Source organism: Leopardus geoffroyi, chromosome C1 (genome assembly GCF_018350155.1).
Source record: "Leopardus geoffroyi isolate Oge1 chromosome C1, O.geoffroyi_Oge1_pat1.0, whole genome shotgun sequence".
NCBI classification, from domain to species: domain Eukaryota; kingdom Metazoa; phylum Chordata; class Mammalia; order Carnivora; family Felidae; genus Leopardus; species Leopardus geoffroyi.
Window position 1 is genome coordinate 68,378,719 of NC_059328.1, and position 17,684 is coordinate 68,396,402.

Sequence of the window (17,684 nt, forward strand, 5' to 3'; positions counted from 1 at the left end):
ACAACGGTTTCCACACACCAACTGATGCAAGCATGACATGCATCATGCATCATGCATCTGCAACATGCAGACATGTTTTCTCATATGAGAAATATAAGGACTGTGAAATCATACCCACATATAAATGGGACAAATAACTACTGAGTGCCTCACGGGTGCCAGGCAATGTTTGGGGAAGTGGAGAAAAAGAGGTGAACAAATGATTTGAAGCCTATGACCTGGGGTATTTTATACTGTTAATGGGAGAGATCGATAACAGGCAACCAGTATATGGCCAGGGAGTGACAAATGCTAGACAAAAATGAAAGCAAAGCGATGAAACAGAGAGGAATGGAAGTCGGGAGGAGGGCTTGTCTGCGCGGGGTCTGGGGAGAGGGGCTTTAAACAGTGTGGTTAGAGAAGCCCTCCTCTTGTGGTTGCATTTGAGTGGAGAGCTCTGTCAATGTCCCAGGGAATAGATTTCCAGGCAGAGGAAAGGCTGGTGCGAAGGCAAGAAGGTGGGAAGGGGCTTGGCATGTTTCAAGAGCTGGCTGTTTCTGAAGGCTTTTGTGGCATGTTGGTGTAAAAGCTGCCAAGGCTTCATTCTTGTCAAGGCGGCCTCGTATTTATTCTACGATGATGGCTTTCCTCCTTCCTCCCACCCCCCACTGATGTTAACATGTCCTTTCTTTAAAGAAGTGATGTAAGATTTCAATGTTGGTTGGGCATTGTTGTTTTGTTTTCTTTTGTTTTTAATAGCCTAACTTGGCAATATAAAATGTTGGCAACCATATGTTATTCTCTTTTTCTTGCCTTCCCCCAAACTGATTCATGAAATACAAAACTCTGTTAAGCTCTGGCTTAAGACGACATGGACTTAAAGCGCCCAATCCTCCCCCCGCCCCCTCACGCCGTGTCCATGGAAAACTCCATCTTAACGGGCTCCTTAGTGTTTGTTGTATTTAACTAATATTCGTACTTACTTCTTATTTTCCAGGCTTATTCTGAAAGAAAAAGAAACATTCAAAAATTCACAATGTGTATGTTTGGTTTATTTTAGTTTGTTTTTAACATGAAAAAGCGGCAGTAACATTTATGCCCGATTCTTTCATAAAACAGCATGTTCAGCAGAACAGGTACGGGAGAAGGGGCCCTCCCAAGATCTTTGATTGTCTGACATCAAAATTAAATGGGGGGTGTTCAGAACATCTGGGCCTCTCCTCCTACTCCATCCCCCCCCCCCCCAGGATTTCCAAGGGATACCCATGTTTGTTTTGTGTTTGTGTTTTGGGGGTAAGGTGGAGAGTTTGGAACGTCTTTTCCGCCCCCTCTTTTTTCTTTAAAGGGAAAAGAGAAAACCAGATATTTTCAAGGGAAATGACTCGTAGTGGCCAGTATAACAAAGAAACCCCGCTAAGCCTAACCACAACCTGACAGAATGAAAAGTGATTCCACAGCTGCCACTCACCACAAACCCCCACGAAACATGCCAGGAAATCAGCTGAAAGCAGAGAGACTGCTTCTCAGGGGCCACAAACATGACCCCCGGAGAATCTTCTGGTCCCATTCAAATTCAAAGTCGCAAAGGGCGGTGGGGTGGAAGCGGGAGACAGAGACTTAGCAGCCCTGTGATCACTTTCAGGGTTACGATGGAACTGATTTAAAATGCAAAACCGAGTTCCATTGTAAGCACGGACACACACTGGAAGCTGAAGGGAAGTGGGATTTCATTTAGTGATTTTCAATTTTAGGATTGAAATGGGGGTAGAAAGATCCACGCTATTTATTTTTCCAGAACTGAGATCGCCTCTTCTTTGTGCAGGATAAGCGAACATGGGCTGATCTATTACTTCTTTGGGTTTCCATGCTAATAAGGCATACTTCCCACAGAATCTGACAGAAAGGATGAATACCTTGCCCTGCCAATGGTTAATTTGTAGTGGCATGTGTCTTTCTTGAATGTTCATGAAGTTTTCTAATTCATCAGCACACAATTGGGCTTTTTTTTTCCTCCCTTTGCACAGAATGAAATGCCGAGAGGGCAAGAGGTTGAGGGTGTTGTATTATCCCTCGGCCAATGTATTTACTGCCCCAAAAGTTACTGCTAATTTTTTTCTACCTCAGGAACAAAATTGTTCTTCGGCAAACAATTTAGTACTGACCACACTTTAAAATGTTTATTACTGTCGAATCTGTCACAGATTGCATCAAGCCACAGAGATGCTAATCTATCTCATGTATTTGAAACTCCTCTGGGAAACATATATTCGGGCTTACTGCTGAGTGAACATGACTGTTAGGATTATAGAGACCATACAGAGTGAAGAAAAGCAGCATAGCTTTTCTGACTGGAAAGTAAACAATAGGGTGATTGTCGGCTTACACATTGGGGCCAATAGCCCTACTGCTGAGGAACTCTATGTAAAAACCAAGATCAGCAAGCAGTCTTGATGTTTTCTTCTTGGAGTTGGATGTTGTCAAGGATTCAGATGCGCCACCCCAGTGAGTATGCAGGAAACAAAACAGGATATTCTTGTTTAAGGACTGCTTTCTGTAATTATGTTGATTTTCTATGCAACACTTGAACTTTTAAAAACTCAAGGATGCATGAGAAGTACTCCAGAGGAGAATAAATGATTGGGATTTTGTCTTGAGTGAAACGTTATCTTGTGTTCTTAACAAAATTAACTTGTTTGTATTTGTGAGTGGGTCTGTGAATTAAGTATACTTAGACTATGCCTGGTTTGCCTCCCCACCTCACGCACCCCCACCCCCACCATTTTCAAACAGGAGGTCAAGTTGTCTTTGGAACATCATATTTCCTGCTTGGAAAAGGCACTGGATTGTATAATAGTCTGACAGGAAAGTATCAAGAGCACCAGGAGTTTCCCCTGGAAGGCTCGAGGTAAATGTGCAGCACCTATGAAGTTCTTTCCTTTGAGCTATCATGAGCTGTTCTATTGTTGTGTATTCAAAGTCTTCAGAATGGAAACAGCTAAACTAAACTGTAAATGCTCTAAGGAAAAACATCTTTGGAAATATGTACAGTAGGCTTGCTTGGAAACATTGTACTTTTTTTATCTGTCCTTCCTTGCTGAGGAAGGAACATCTGGCTCAGACACTCGCCGGTTAATGCTATCATGCTACAGACATCCGGTAACTTCTTTTCCATCCAAATATCAGTTCTGTGTATTAGACAAGGGACGTAACATATTTGTATGCCAAGATACCTGATGTGGTGACAATTATTTGCCCTTTATTTTAACAAAATTACTTCATGCTCCTTTTCTTTAATCAAAATGCCATGCAATTTCCTATTTCACTCGAATAATTCCCATAATTTTACAACACAATGAAAGGATTATAGATTAGCACAGGTCAATCTCCTCCATATTCTCCTTATTTTTCTTAAGATTCCAATCCACAAAAGGTCTTGGACCACATAATACTTCCGGGTCAAGGACACCACAAGGTTTCTTTGCAAAAGCACCCCAGCGGCTGTCCAGAGCAATCATATTCCAATGACAGTGTGCTCTGAGTCTTAACCATTGTGATTCAATGGCGAAAATGAAATGTAAACTAGATGGTAACTACCGACTTGAGTCAGGGGCACGCTGAGAATGCTGATTTCCCTCCAGGGGTAGAGCGGTGCCCGGGGGGTAAGCCTGAAAGGGTTTGAATCCAGATTCTACCTTTTGGCAAGCAAATCACTCAGCCTTTCTTTCCCCTGCTTTTCTCCTATATAAAAGGAAGATTATAATGGTTCCAATTATTCATTGCTGCATAACAAAATATCCCAAAACTTAATGGTTTAAACCAACTATTTATTATTATCTTTCACTTTTCTGTGAATGACTAGGCCCCATTGGGTGGTTCCCATTTGGGGTTTGTCATTCTGGTGGGGTCGGGCCCCAGCTGAATAGTAGCCTCGATGGGGCTGGCCATCCAACATGCTTCCTTCACATTGTAGGCTGGTTCCCTTGAAGATCACTTTACACCTGACCCCTCAGGCTTTCTCACAGCATGGAGGCCCTAGTCTGACTTCTTACATGGCAGCTCGAGGCTTCAAAGGAGCAAGGCAGAAGTCCAGACCTAGTCCCTTGTCTCTTCTGCCTCATTTTATTCATCAAGCAAGTCACTGAGCAAGTCAGCTCAGATTCAAAGGGAGAGAACTTAAACCCTGCCTCTCAGTTTGAAGAGTAGTTGATAATTTGCCTCCATCTTCAATCCACTGCAGATAAAATATCCACCACATAGAGTTTTGTAAGGATTAAATAATTGACCTGTGGAATGTGCCTAGACCAGTGTCTGACACTTGTAACATATTTTCAATAAAAGTCGGTTTTTATCATGTTCTAGGTCCTGACCTAGTTTTTATTATGCTCTAAGTTCCTTTTATTCTTCTTCTTTGCATTTATTGCCATTTGAACTTACTTGTCATTATGTTTCTGTATATGTACACATGTGTTTATTTTCTCTCTCCTATCCAAAATATAAACTTTACAACCATAGGGACTTTTTTTTTTCTTCAGGGCTTGGAAAAATGTCTGGTATATAATGAGAGTACCACGAATATTTGTTGACTGAATAAGTGAATGAGCCCTTAGTGAATATAGAACTTGGATGTTTGGCTGTGGAAAATGGGACTGTGACTGGGGTTGGGGGAAGAGTGTGAGCAGAGAGACCCAGAGAGAACTGACATTCTGATTTATTTACATGTTTTAAAAATTAGGATATCATCTGTTATCTGGAGAAGCTTTTAACTGTAACTCTCTTAAGAAGCACAACTATATGAACAGGTCCTACTTTACCTCCAGAATAGTTGACATTAGGCACAATTTGAAAACTGCCTTTTGCTATTCACAGGCCTTAGAATCTGACAGGTCCGGGTTTAAGGCCCTGCTTTGCTGTTTGCTTGCTTACTGACACGAAGAGTTTTTTTTTTTAACTTCTCTGAGTTGCAAAATCTGTGAAGTCAGGCAACGAGGCATACCTCATGGGGTTCCTATGACAATTAAATTCAGTCCACAAAAGAATTCAACAAAAGGTCTGGACACAGTTGATAAACATGTACCAATTCCCAAGCATATTGATAAAGAAGCTATCGATATGACTATTAATATACTCTACCTTGGAGTGGATGGCTTTTCAATTTCTTTGTTTCAAAAACTCCTCTTATGTTCTGGACACATTTTAAAATATTAAAATAATATTAAGTTCACTTCTTACTAATTCAGTATTTACTCTGTGACCATATAGATCCATAAATTGACCTTTCTACTCCACCAGGATTTGACACAGGAATTGAAACAGGATATTGAATAAGTTTAACAACCATGTTACAAATAAATATTTAAATATTTACATTTATCAAGAAAAATTGTGACCTCAAAGGAAGTAAATATCATGTCCAAAGAACAACTTCCTAGAATTCAAGGGGGATTCCCCACCCCAGACCCTTCGTGAGAATGTCCAAAAGTCGATTACTTTATCAACAGATGGGGTGGGTTTAGAGTTCAACAAATTCAAAGTGCTCAGAACTTTGGGGTATTTTTGAAAAGGAAACCACTTCCTGTTTTTTAGTGTACTTAGTATTTAAAAATAAATGTACTGACCAAGATAAACTGATGAATGTAACAATTTTCTTTCCTCAACACACACACACACACACACACACACACACACACACGAAATCAACTCAAGATGGGCAGTTTATGGATATACACACATTTTTACGTAAACTCATAGTGAGTAAACTGGACACATTTTTTTTTCTGTTTTATTGTTTTGGGAGAGCTCTCAAATATTTCTAACATTGCACAAACTGCTCTAGAATATGTGAAAGGTGGAAGCTAGAAAAAAAAAGACTTGGCAGAGAATCATACGTATTTAAAAGGAAAATATTCAGCACTGATGTTGTATATGGCTGGCAGCTAGACAGGACAGCATATATTCTGTTCTCCAAGCAACACAACAAGACATCAGAGCGTGCACATAGCAGGCACAGCGAGGTCCTCCAACGTGAAGGGGAAGGTACTTACAAATGTCACAGGATAGCACAGTAAAATTTAATCGATTTCTTTTTGTTTGGGCAGGGGAGGGATGTACAAATACAGGACTCACTGACAGGTTTGGTGCAACCAGAGAGTGGCAACGTTAAAATTACATGTATTTAACGTATCTGACAAATAACAGGTTTTAGTTTAGTTTTCTTTCCATCTTTCTTTAGAACTATATATTCGTTTTCATCTATTACCGTAATGTCTGAGCTCCGTAACTAAGAGTATAGCCACATGGGCTGGTATCATCTTATGGTTCTTTGTTCTCAAGTAAATATACCTGATGGTGGTTAAGCATTAACCAATGGCAGGTCAAGGACCAATGGTTCTGTCAAACACCAATACGGGGAAAGTAGAAACCCAGATGAAAGAAACATAAATTAAATTCATCCTCACGTTTCCATCGTTCCATATTTGGTTTCTTCATGACCCATATATTACAAAGATAAGTATGCCAGAACTTAATACAAAAGGGGGAACCCTAGTTATTCTCTATCAAGATCTGATTGGATCCGATTATATAAGGCTTCATATAGGCAAATATTGACATTCATACCACCACAATTTTTACTATACAGATGTGCCGACGAAGGCAATTTTTGTATTTTGTTTTTATCTCCTTCCACATTTCACCCCTTCCAGAGAATGCCTAGAATTCTACTCTTTAAAACAGTAAATCCAAATGGTAAGAATTTTCCATAAAGGGCATTCACAAACATTTACCTCTTACTTCCATATTTATAGTAACGATAACTAATAACCTATACTTTGGATTACACCCTGTCCAATTTATCCAACCAAGACAAAAGCCCTTTAGGGAAATTTCAGTGTCTCATCTATTATTTAACCTCATGAACACAGCACCATGCTGCCTCACTGAAAAAGATTCATTGCAAGAGTTCAGAGCAGATGAGATGGGTATCCTCACACAAATGTACAAACAAGGGAACTAATTTTTCTCTACTGTTTTTACAAAAAAAAAGGAAAGCTTTTTTTCACACTAGGCAAACAGCAACTGGTTTATTCTCATAAATTTACATCTCCTAAGTAGTGTCAGTATTCAGGCAGATTAGTTTAACAGGCCTTGTGTTATCATCCAAGGGAAAAAAAAAAAAAGGAAAATATATCCAAAGTCATCTGGTTAATTGGAGGAGGTGGGGAGATGAAGTTGCTTCCATTAAGTTCTTTTGGAACAGTTGCAAGATCCACAAAATCTGTTTTTAGCTCAGTCATTCATCCTGTTGGATGTGTGATGTGTTTTCAATTTAATGATAATTGCCCTTTCCATTTCTTTGATAATTGCCCTCTCTATTATCATTTATGGAGATTCAAATTATAAATCAAGACAAGACAGCCAGAAAAATATTATGATTGTCCCTTCTGAGGCCACAGCAACTCAAGTAACACTGCCAAAGTCTGAGAGTTTAAACCATTTTCATTTGCATGTTTCTGAACATTTTATTTTAGGGTCCAGTGGTTTTCCTAAAGAGGACGTTGCATGACAATAATAGGACTGAATGATAATGGATACAGAGAATGTAAGTTTAGCTTCAATGCAACAGTTATAAATTTGTATTTGAAACCAGAGGCTTTCTCTCCTGGCTGTTGGAGAGTGAAAGTGAGAAGTCAGCCAGAAATGTTTGCTCTTAGTCACCTGGTGTCCTCACGGAGGACATTGCACAGCTCTGCCTCCCCTCAGTGCCCTTCTTTTACTCTTTTTTGGGGACAAAAATGTCTTCTTCTCATTTTTTTTTTTTTTTTGTTTTTTTGTTTTTTTTAATTTTTTTTTTTTCAACGTTTATTTATTTTCGGGAAAGAGAGAGACAGAGCATGAACGGGGGAGGGGCAGAGAGAGAGGGAAACACAGAATCGGAAACAGGCTCCAGGCTCTGAGCCATCAGCCCAGAGCCTGACGCGGGGCTCGAACTCACGGACCGCGAGATCGTGACCTGGCTGAAGTCGGACGCTTAACCGACTGCGCCACCCAGGCGCCCCAAATGTCTTCTTCTCATTGAATATACTCCATGATCCACACGATGAGATAAATGCAAAGACATGAGTGACATTTTTTCTAAGACTCCAGGAGCCATCTCCCAAAACAGAAGTAAGAAAATAAAAATTTGCACCCAAGACGTGGATCTTTGAGGGACTGCCAGCTTGTACCTGCTCAGGAGATCCTATTATTAAAGCTTCAGGAATTTGGCAGGCTGTCTGTTCCCCCAGAAGGCCACTATTAAAAATTAATTGTATAAATTTTGATTTAAGGACATTATACTAAAAACAAAGTCAATAAATACACAGAACTCATCACTTCCTAATTATTGTAGCACACTGTACTGTTTTCTGCGTTCTTGAGGATATTTCTGCTTCTTGCATTTGAATGTTAAAAATATCATATCCTGGTGTGATAGGGAGCATCTCTTTCCAATTCTGCTGGTAACTTGGGACACATGAGTAGCTTAAAATCTGTGATGGTAATTACACCACTAATATCAAAAAATGCTGCAAATCATTGCTTTTCCCCCAGAGAGTTGGTTGTTAAGCATTTTGCCGTCCAGCCCTGGACAGTAATATAGTTTTGTGAGAAGGAGGACCTTGGAGCTGGGATGATCTGGGTTTCCTTTGGGCTCAATTAGCAGCTGTATGATCTCAGGCAGTTTACTTAAATTCTCTGAGCCTTAATTTGTCACTCTCCTGCTTAATATCCGTCAATAGCTTCCCATAACTCTTAGGATAAAGTCCAGAATCCTCAGGGCCTCCTTTCCCTTATCTTTGCCCCAGATTTCTTTACTCCTTAAATCCTAAACACTCCTCCTGTCTCAAGGCCCTCACATCTGGAATGCCCTTCTCTTTCCTTTCCTACCCATGATGTATGTCTCAGTTTAAATGTCACTTTCTCCAGGCGCCTGGGTGGCGCAGTCGATTAAGTGTCCGACTTCAGCCAGGTCACGATCTCGCGGTCCGTGAGTTCGAGCCCCGCGTCGGGCTCTGGGCTGATGGCTCAGAGCCTGGAGCCTGTCTCCGATTCTGTGTCTCCCTCTCTCTCCGCCCCTCCCCCGTTCATGCTCTGTCTCTCTCTGTCCCAAAAATAAATAAACGTGGAAAAAATAAATAAATAAATGTCACTTTCTCAAGGTAGACTTCCATGATAGCAATCCCCTGTACCTTCCACAAAATAGGTTAGGACCCCTTAGGATAGACTTTCATAGAAGTCTGAACTTGTCCTCACAGCACCTGTCAAAAGTGTAACAGAACTATTTTGCACATAGTCATTTGTTTCATACCAAAGCCCCCTCTTTTGCCCATGTTTGTCATGCATGTTGCTTTAACTCTCAGGTTCAGCTCTACACTTTGGTAACCTAACCACTTAAATTTTTTTTTAATTTTTTTTTTACATTTATTTACTTTTGAGAGACAGAGCACAAGTGGGGGAGGGGCGGAGAGAGAGGGAGACACAGAATCCAAAGCAGGCTCCAGGCTCTGAGCCGTCAGCACAGAGCCCGACGCAGGGCTGGAACTCACGAACCGTGAGATCATGACTTGAGCTGAAGTCGCACACTCAACCGACTGAACCACCCAGGCGCCCCCTAACCACTTAAATTTAATCTGTAGGATACCTGTTCTAGTAAAGAGCAACCCTCTTTTCAAAATCACTTATTCCACCTAAGAAGCTCCAGCACAGTGTTAAGGACAGGGGCTCCAAAACTCTAACTCTTATGAGCTGTGTGGCCTCAGCAACCTCTCTGTAGCTCCCTTTCCTAACTTATGAAACAGCGTTAATAACAAAATCCGCTCTCTAGGGGTTGTTGTGAAAATGAAGTGAATTGACCCCTGTAAAGTGCTCAGTGTTGATGGCGTGGGAATCGGTGTTTTAACTGTCTGATCTTATTTCTACTCACCTTACCTCTTTCCTTTCCCCCAGTTGCATCATTTCCCAGAACCCCCAGTTCTATGGAGGCCCCACCCCACAGCTTTAACTGTCCATCAGAATGACACCCAACTCTCTCTTAGTTTCTCCCCTCATTTATAATCTTACAGTTCCAGCTACGTACTGTCACCTCCATGAGACTTTCTGACACAGAAAACACAATATCCCACACCCGAATCCATCATTACCCCATCAGACTAGTTCGGCCTTTTGACATCTGTGTATCTGTTCATAGCAACCCGATTTCTTCAGCGAGGCTCCAAGTTTCTCATTCGTCTATGTCTCTCCTCTCTCCTGTACTGCACATCTCAGCAGTTGCCAGTTTCTATTGATTGTCTCTGAAATACCTCTTGCGTCTTTCTTCTTCCTTTTAATTCCCCTTGCTCCCACCTAGTCTAGGTTCTCATTAATCTCTTTCTTGTCTGGACTATAACAATAGCCCACTAGCCAATCTTCATAGCCTTAGACTCCGCTTAACATAACAAGAGCGTTCTTCCAGAATTAGACACTCTCAAAACACATGTTCCTCTCCCTCCCTCCCCACTTCTCTCTCAATTATGTGATATTTTATGCCTGTCTTCCGTCTGTGAAAGCAGAGACCTTGGCCAACTAGTTCACGTCTGTATCCTCAGTACCTAATAACACCAGAAAGAACTATTTGCTTAGTGCTACTATTATTAAATATTATCACAGTATTAACATACCATATTATTAACATTGAAAGTTATTATTCAAATAGTACCATTAAATGTTAAATACTGCTAAAACTATTTGTTGGGTTAATTATTGAATAAATCTGTTTTCTGTCCTTGCTTTGATCTATAGTACACACACTTCATCTACTTAAATTGGATTTCTGGTTAATTCACTCTCTTGCTCAAACATCCTCAGCCCTTCCCAATTGATTGCCTACTGTCTAATGTCCCCATCCTGGAATATGAGGCTCCAATTAAGAGGCCAGGCTCGCCTCTGTGAAAGCTCCATTGCACTCAGACTCTTCCGAGTTGTTGTTGTTTTAATTAGGGAAATGATAATATTAGTTGTGACTTCAAAAGCCTCCTCAGCCTGTATCATGCAGGGCAACAGAGAAAGGAGAAAAGTTAATCTTTCCCTGATGATTACACTTGCTTCTGAAACAGAAGGTTCAGTGAAGAGTTTATCATCATCGTTCCAGCATGAACCGCGGAGAAGAGATGTACCTCTTTCAATAACAGAATATTAAGCCTGCAGAGTTCCCTCCAAACTTTTCAAAATAATTTTGTCTGTCTTAGATGTGAAAGATAATATAAGATGATACCGGAATTCTCCTCTGTTTTACTTAAATTCACTTCACTTTGCCTTTTTTCTCGAGATGACATATCACTGGATGCACTTTTTCTCTAAGCTGGCTTCTTTTCATTCTTGAGCTTTTTTTTTCCGTATTGAATTATGTACTCTTTTCTCAGTATATACTCATAATTATAGCTTCTTCATTTGCATCTTGATGATTAAAATGTTGCTTTCATATCACTTGGAATTTATGGAATTTATTTTTTCTTGAATCTCATAGATTTTCCCCTAAGTTATGGTTTAAACAATACTCATTCTAAATTGATTGTTAAAGTCCTGGCCTTGCATTTTTAAATATTGATATCACCAGCACATCAGGACTAAATGATGCTCAGACATCTGAGTTCTTTAGATCCTATTGTTTTCATATCAGAAAATTTCCCCAAGAAACCGACTTCAAAGTTTGAAGAAATGACACAAGGAGTAACTCTTTTCAAGGAAGAGAGCAGTTTTTATTCAACAACGATAATAAAGATTGTATTCAAAGGTGATTACCAAGTCCCATTCTGATAAATAAGGCAATGTCAAAGTTTAGCAAAAATAGCTTATTTTGTACGTTTGACTACACTTGGTTAATGCTTCTCTCATTAGGTTTGTTCACAAAGTTAGTACGTACGTTCTGCATGTAAAAGACATATAAAAATTAATTATATTCCTGTAATGTTCTAAATGATCTGATATGGCATGCATTGAATCTTTAAACCATGTGCCTAAACTGTCAAGAAATAATTTAAAATTTTTTGAACCTGCATTTTCAAATATAAATGCCTATTAAAAAAATTAGAGTCTTGGGGTGCCTGGGTGTGTCAGTCGGTTAAGTGTCCGACTTCGGCTCAGGTCATGATCTCACAGCTCGTGGGTTCAAACCCCGCATTGGGCTCTGTGCTGACAGCTCAGGTCCTGGAGCCTGCTTCAGATACTGTGTCTCCCTCTCTCTCTGCCCCTCCCCTGCTCTCGCTCTGTCACTCCCTCCCTCTAAAAAATAAATAAACATTAAAAAAAAATTTTTTAAAAGAGTCTGGCTATCAGTTCAAAAGCTATACTCATTATTACAAATGTCAACAATTACTCAGTTACCTTTGATCTCTTAAAGATAGCAGCGTAGTCTGATAGCCAATATTAATTCATCCTACAAAATGAGCTTCTTTTTTCTTTTAAAGATTTTATTTGTAAGTAATCTCCCACACACAGTGTGAGGCTTGAACTCACAACCCTGAGATCAAGAGTCACATGCTCACTGACTGATCCAGCCAGGCACCCCTAAAATGAGCTTCCTTATTACAGATGAAAATATTCCTTTTTCAAAATTACATAACGAGATGCCCATTATTTCTGTGTTAATCTCATATCTATTAGTTAACCATGAGATGAAGAAATTGGCAAGAAAAAACCTCAAGTGCTATTTTATTCCCTTAGCTTTTTCAACTATAATCTAAGATATTATGTCCATCTGTAAGTGGACTTCACCAAGGGCAGTGTGAAACCTGGGATGAGTCTATCTGGCAAACTTTCCTTCATCACTCATCATTGAACCCTTATAGTTATGTTGGACCCTCATCATAAAACATGGTGCTAAATTCAGTATTAGACCTGGTTGAACTGCATCCCAGGACTGTCATTTTGATGCAAGATCACATGGAAAAGGGACATATGTCCATTTTTCATCAACCATTTTAAGGTCAAGTTTTGCAGCCTCACTCTAGCAGTCTGATCAAAGCCTCTGTATTCACAAACAAAAAAAATCCTGCCCCATTTCACAACAAACTTAGAGTTTGCTGAAAAACTAAAACTTACTGGTCTCCAAAAACTTAGTTTCTTGCTCTCTTACTAGTAATTTGTACATGCAAAACCATAAAAGAGCCATATTCTTTGCAACATACTTCCGTCAAGGATATCAGTGATACAATTATAAATCCTTTATATTCAGGCAACAAGTAATAACTCGTCTAGCCTCCAAAACGTATGACAGGCAGCCCATCTTGGAATTCTATTGTTTTAAAATTCACCAAATAATACTTTTTTAATAGGCAGTCATTTCTTAGTCCATTCCCTTGATTAAACTATGTCGGCTTTAGGCCAGAGACACTGCTTGATTGTCTCTTGTGGGTATGACTCACTTGATGGAAAATCCATCCATCTACGTACTGCTTGATTGGGAATGAATTTTAAGTATTCAGAGCCTACATATAGTAAGCCTGACCGTTAGAGACTGAAGTGAGCATAAGAGAAAGTAGTGATTAACAGGCCACGAGTTGGCTTTACCATCTCAGTGCTTCGAGAAATTGTAGCTTACTGCTACTTCGCACCGTTTCTCTACTTGCAAAATGGTTTTGACTGGAATTGGAATGTCCAACAGAGAGAGAAAGCGATTACTGGTAGCAAAAGAAATACTAACTGCTTGAGTAGTAATAATTGATAAATAATAAACACGCATTCCATCAAATATATACAAGGTAAATTAAATCTACTCATTTTATGAAGAGAGAAATGACTACTGACTTATCTGCTACGAAGGTGGAAGTCTGGAGTCCGCCCATCATGCGAATGATGTCTGCTTAAGTGTAGCGTCAGGGGGTGAGAAAACAGGAGGCCCGTTTATGGCTGCTGTTTGCAGAAGCCGAGAGAGGTAGACACTGGCTTCTGATTACCAATATAAAAAATTAGTCTCTTCCCTGTCTGCCAATGGTAAGTAGGCACTTTCTTTGCTTTAGGAAATGTATAATGTTTCTTTTGAAACTTGAATCCTTGTCAATGGATACAAAAGTGAGACAGGTAAATCTTTCCTTCTGCTTTTGGGAAAGAATCATTGACAGCTGAAAAAGAGGCAGCGATCCCTAAAGAACATTAAAGCAAACAAAAAGTTTGTGTAATCTGTGTGTTTTTAAGCTATGCCCACATCAGATCTGAGGGATACAATTACCCAAAGAAAGAAGAAAATTCCTCTGAGCCATTTTAGTTTTTACATTTAAAATGTTTCTTGCATTCACATTAATATTAACTTTATGACCTCCTCATACCGTGCTATAATCATTGAAGAGAAAAACCACACAGCCTCCCTTCCCTGGGTAAAGACTTGCATTCAGGTTTGCCCTCACTCACATCTGTGCTTACCGAAGGAACAGATGCTCAGCTTCTAAGGGTCCGACTTTGGCCTTTTCCCTTCTATCGCCACAGCAGAAAGAAAGGGGGTTCCCAAGTGATGGTGGGCAGCTTTCCAATGGCTGGCCCATACTTTCACATTTAAAGTAAGCAGGTGGCATCAATGGGATGTCTAATGACTAACAAGATAAGAGTGCAATTGATCTTTTTATTAACCCGTGTCCCCAGGTGGGGGGCAGCCTGCTCCTCCCTCCTGGGTTCAGATACACTGCTTCATTTCAGGAACATTTTAGACGCTTTCACTTTTTTTTGTCTGAGGTGGTTCTTTTTTTTTGTTTGTTTAATGTTTATTTTTGAGAGACAGAGAGAGACAGAGCACGAGTGGGGAAGGAGCAGAGACAGGGGAGAGCAGAGAGAGAGGGAGAATCCAAAGCAGGCTCCAGGCTCTGAGCTGTCAGCACAGAGCCCGATGTGGGGGCTGGAACTCATGAACCTCGAGATCATGACCTGAGCCTAAGTGGCACTTAACCGAGGGAGCCACACAGGTACCCTTAGTCTGAGCTGGTTCTTAAAGCACAGGGGTAACAAACACAGAAGATATTCCACGGCATCCAAATTCTATTTTCTCTGAAACTCCAAACTAGTAAATACCTTTGTAATTTGCATCTAACTCAAAACAATATTTAACATACATTGAGAATTTATCTACAATCCTATTGATATTCCTTTCATGCTGAATTTGAACTCTGGGTTTGTTTGTCTTCCTTTTAGGACTCAGACAACTCACCCTAAACCACACAACTCGTTCTGAAGACGATGGAGCCCACATAGATTCATAAGGTAAATGATTACTTTCAAAATATAACATAATGGATTCAATTACGGAATGAATTCCAGCACTGTGGAAACGTGTTGTTCTTCATTTGTCTGCTGGAGACTTGCTAAGTTAAGATGCTGGGTGGTCCTTTAGTAGAAGGCAGAATCATGATCCTGGGTGGCGCTGTGGGAACAATAAACTGCATCTGTGGGTTGGCTGTCTTCAGAATCAGATTATCTGTTGTATGTTGCATAAGGCTGGCTACCTACCTCGATTTTTTCAAGTAAGTATTCTTGTGATCTTAGGAGGCTCCTGCCCTGGGGCATGCCAGCACATCACAAATCCCACTGTCAAGTGGAGTGATTAAAGCCTTTATTGTCACACACCAAGCCCAAAGTTACTAGGATGCATTCCGTTGTGGAGGTAGGAGGAGGTACAAAACATCCCATGAAGGCTACCTCTGCCGCAAGTGACGTCGGATGAGGAAGCGTGCGGCACAGGAACTGAGAGACGATGGCCTCGTTTTTCTGTTTCTCTAAATCACAGTCATCATTCGCTTTCCTGCTTGTTAAAATAATTATTTATTTCTAGAGGCTGCCGATCTATGTGAAGGTACATACAGGATCTTTGATATCCCCTATAGCAAAATGGTGAAAAAAGCCTAGGCTTCAGAGCCTACCTAAATTCAAATTTGCCAGCAATGACACCGTGGCCTTCAATTTTCTCATCTATAAAGTGGGAGAAATAATAGTACTCACTTGCAAGGGCTGTGGCATAGTATATAAACAGATGGGCAGATGCAAAGCACTTCAAGTATTGCCTAGTACCTAGAAAACACTAAATTCACTGATTACCTAAAGGGCTTTCATTCTACCTCCTCGCTTTGTTTCAGGTTCTCAATTTACCTTTAATCCAGAAACTTGGTGGTGGTGGGAATTATTAAGGGAAGCAAACTCCCAATTCCCTCTTAGCAGCCTTCCTCCTAAAGGAGATATATTATACCTTTCATGTAAATGCCAGGAAGGGAAATAATTGGCATCCCATTGCCCTTTGAATGGGTCCCTGGCTAGCCCTAGGTGGTGTGACGTCTAAAGTGACCTGAAAGCGGGGTGCCTGCCAGCTCAGCAGCACAGTGTAGTGGGAGAATCAATTAGAAGACTCAGGGCCATTTCGGAAACATGCAAACATCAATTGGCATCGAGTTTCAGGAAGCAGAATAAAAAGGGATCTACAAAACAAAAAGCCTTTCAAAGGGATGGAGGGAAGCACGGTTCTTCCAAATCACGAAAGGATGATTATGATCACCATTAGAGCTTAATGAGCCTATATATGGCTAATGACTTCATCTCTCCAGTAGATTTGCCAGTAGTCTGTGTTTCCACTGGTATCCATCCTTCTCTTCTAATAAACATTACCATCCCGCTAGCTGGTCAGAACAAGTCATTGGATTTCTCCTTCCTCCATTAGCAAAAGCGTATTTCTCAAATCTCCCATCCCTCTGTTTCAGGACTGAAAGGAATGCAACAGAGAAAAGAAAATAAATAACACCAATGTATGGTTTATAGATCCTTGGAACACCTAGGTTTAATTCTGGGTCATTAACTGCTCTCTGACCTAGTTTTCTCATCTCCAAAATGCGACTGATCACGATTTGATTTCTAACATTAACTTTAAAAATAAAAATACATGAAACTGATCTTTTAAGACATGTATAGATATGGTTTATTTTACCCAATTTAGATATTTCTTACAAATGGCATCATTGATTATGGCTAGATTTTTATTTTCATAACCAAATGCAGAAAACGGCAATTATAAGTTTTAAACTAGTTATCTGCTGAGCCATTTAAAGACTATTAACTTCAGTAAGACGTAAGAAATAAACTGAAGTTAGAATCTTTTTTTAATTAACCATACTGTTATAATATTTAGTTAACAGTGATACAGTGTTACAATCATTCAAATGGGCAATATTTGGCAAAGTGGAAATAATGCCGTATCTTTTAAAGAACAGGTGTTAATAATAGGCTGTTTATTGCAAGAGAAAATTTCTTATAAAAATAATAAATACCATTCCCCATCACAATTTTTACTCACATGTTTGTGTGAATATTTCTCTCATTTTCCTATTTTCAAAGTATATCCTTTAAATATAGTAGATCATAATATAGTCTTGAACAATAATCACACAAATATCATTGTCCTAAAATAATCTTGAATAGTATCATGCAAATATTATTGTCTCAATATAATCTTGAATAAGAGCACACCACTATAATATTGAAAATAAGCAAGCAATAGTTATGGTGGAAGGGATAATATTAGCTATTACGACAATACTTTAGTGTCATACTTCAAAAATTTTAAGTTGTTTTATGTTAAAATATTCCAGCATAATTTTTCTGGGGTCTTTATGCTATAAATAAACTTTGATTGCTATGGTAATGTAAGAAATATGAATGGATAATGTCTG

The 17,684-nt window shown here is 39.7% G+C and overlaps 1 protein-coding gene across 23 annotated transcripts in view; it reads left to right on the forward strand.

The window, feature by feature from the left end:
- The window catches only part of ADGRL2 (adhesion G protein-coupled receptor L2), a 625,523-nt gene that overhangs the window by 112,239 nt on the left and 495,600 nt on the right, over window positions 1–17,684 (forward strand). For all 23 annotated transcript variants that reach the window (XM_045478006.1, XM_045478025.1, XM_045478013.1 and 20 more), the window contains exon 3: window positions 15,166–15,234. The gene's annotated coding sequence lies outside the window, so the exon portion shown is untranslated. The remainder of the gene's footprint in view (window positions 1–15,165; window positions 15,235–17,684) is intronic.